This window comes from Amborella trichopoda, chromosome 7 (assembly GCF_054954075.1).
Source record: "Amborella trichopoda isolate Santa Cruz 75 chromosome 7, AtrichopodaSantaCruz75HAP2 v2.0, whole genome shotgun sequence".
Lineage (NCBI taxonomy): Eukaryota > Viridiplantae > Streptophyta > Magnoliopsida > Amborellales > Amborellaceae > Amborella > Amborella trichopoda.
Window position 1 is genome coordinate 6,646,336 of NC_142342.1, and position 3,068 is coordinate 6,649,403.

Sequence of the window (3,068 nt, forward strand, 5' to 3'; positions counted from 1 at the left end):
CCGACTGATTCCCGATTGTATCAGATTAAATTCTTTCGATATTATACTTGGACGAAATAGTTTCTAAGGATTTGGAACCCTTGTTCTTACTATACTCAAAATTGTTTAGTACAAATGGTGAAACACCTTTGTTTAAAGGCTTAGCTACAAAAAGGAACTGCAAAGAATAACAGAAAGACCACATACCTAACTCTTACCTAGAAAAATAATAACTCAAGAAGTTGACCATGGTGTTCTTGGGAATGCTTGAGCACTTAGTGCTACAAGGTGATATCTCCCATACAGATAGCTTGGTCTTCTTTCTCTCATGTCCTTTCTCATAAATTTTTTGATAAAATTATCCCTCATTGAAATGCATGAGTACGTCTTGTTGGGTAAGTGTGGTCGTTAAAGACCTCATTGAGTGCTGGTAAAATGAAATTACATAGTGGAATATGAACTCGATGGGAGTGTGGTCCCTTGTGGACCATACTATGCAAACGATGTTTGCTAATAATGGAATGTGCTTGGTATGCTAGGTCGGTCTGGTTGGGGAAAACCTATGTTAACTGAACTAAAGGGAACAAACCAATGAGGGCTATATGGGTTATCCCTTGATGAAGTCAGAGTATACCCGGGTGAGTGAGTAGAGAAACTGTGTGTCGCTTGTGTGTGATGGAGGTCTTCAGAAGATGGGCCAAAGCCTCATCATTTGTACCATCACACAGCATGCATATCGATAGCCGTTTTTCAAAAAACGTACCACCTTTTAGGGGGAAACGTGTGCATGTGCGAGAGATACCCCTTGTACACCATCGAGCTATAGATTGCATCTAGTCAGGATGACCTTGGTTTCGTCTCCAGAGGCAACCTGAAATCCATACACTGGGACTGCAACCCCTTGCCCATTAGCTAGAATTTGGTGACCCACTAATGCTCCCCTGCATGGACTATGGGTCATGGGCAATACTGTGTCGATTTGAGAAAGCATGTATGGTTCGTAGTTCGCGGTTGGACATAGCGTGCCCAGTGGATATTTATTCCTACACCATATGGATCATTTTCCCATCAAAGTATTTTATTTTATTTATTTTAATAATATATAATTTTTAGAATTGTTATTTGTATTTTTTTAAATCTCTGGATATTTTATTTATCAAATTTGGATTTATAAAAACAAATATATTGATTTTTTAATGATTTAATTATTCAAATAATAATTTTATATATTTCTAAAACTATAAAAAATAACATAATTGCATGGGATGCCCAATAGGTCTTTTGGGCCCACCATTGTATATTGGGTGAGACCCATTATGTGCCACCTTGGGTGGTACGCCCCACCTAGAGAAACCTTCTATTTTGTAGAGATCAAGGTAGAGATAAGTTTGTGTTGTTTTAAGTAAACTTGAGCCTTGAGGAAATTTTGAATGATATTTTGGTAAGTATGAGAATGATAAAATAATGATATATTAATTTGTTATTTGAATTAATTGATGGGAAAGTGGTTTACGAAGTGGGGGATAATAGTTTAGCACATTTCATAGGATATTGATGACCCATCTATAGAATTGAGAGCTCAAATCACTCATCCCACAAGTCGCCCAAGATCAATGGTGTATATTTAATGTTACATGAGTGGCAAGGCAAGAAAAACCTTGAGAAACCCTAATATTATTTACTTTCTATATCTCTCTTTCTTGACAAACTAGGCGCACGCCCCACTTAGAATCTCTCTCTCTCTCTCTCTCTCTCTTTAAGAAAGTTTCTCTCTCTATTGAAAGGCCTACGGGGGGCACGCCCCGCTCTCTTTCATCTCATGGTGTCTCTCATTATCTCCCATATCTCTTTAGGGTTTTAGACTATAAGGTTGTGGTAGAAAAGAGAAGTATCTCTCTCAAACTAGGTTGCTAAGAGGATTCACCTAAATGTTTGAGATTTGTGATTAAGGGTTTCATGTTTCATTGGTGTGGCTTGTCCAAACTTGCTTTCCCAGTTGATATTGAAAATTGACCATTAGATCCCGCGTCATGGGAAAGTAGTGACTCGGTGTGGGGTATAAGAAGCCTGGTTGAAGTAATATCCGGCACCCTATTTTGTTTTTTGTTTATTTGCTTTATTGCTTTTTTTATTCCCAAGCATAGGTTGTGTTTTTTCTTTATTAATAAAAAGTGTGGTTTTGAATGGCTTCAAGTTCTTCAGATCCTATTGTATTATTTTATTTTATTTGAAGTTATTATATTGTAAAAAGACTACTTGTGAGTGATCTAGATTATGAAGAAAAGAAAAAGTATTGAAAAGAAAAAAAAAAATTTATTATATACTTCAGCTAGATGACACGAGTCCCTCTAAGAAATTTGTTGAGATGGTTAAACATTCCTTAACCATGTTTTCGAATCCAATGGTTCTTATAGAGCATCTTTTGCATTAGTTGAGATATTAATAGTCCATAGTCTCTAGACACTACATTAACTTGGTGAGAGATATGTACGAGGGAATGTTAACTAATGTACGAACAACTAAGGGAGAGACAAATGAGTTTTAAATGACAATCGATCTACATTAGGGGTCAGCATTGGAGAGACGAGTGAGTATTAAGTGACAATAGATCTACATCCAGCATTGAACCCATACATCTTTGTCTCGGTTATGGACAACTTAACAAGCACTGAGTCCATTCCTCTTTGTCTTAGTTATGGACAACTTAACAAGATGAGGTACCATGCGGTATGGCTTAATAAAGCAGAATGTCTGACCAGGATTCAATAGTCGAACTCAATTAGTTGGGAAAAAAGCTTTGATATTGATGACGATGGTTATCCAATTTCAAATGGATCTATTTTTACTTCAAATTTGAATTATCCAAATCTTCATTGTCGTTATGTGGCTATACCTTACTTGATCAGAAGGTTTGTGCCTGAATAGCTGTTAGTTGGCTATTAATTTGGCCTAGATCCTTTTGTAAGTTCAAAGATCACATCAGGAAGATCATATTTATCAGTTTGATGTTATTGTGAGTTGAAATTCTTCGGTGATCAAAGTTCATTATGGTTAAGAGGCATTGGTCAAGAATTGAGTCTTTTTAATTA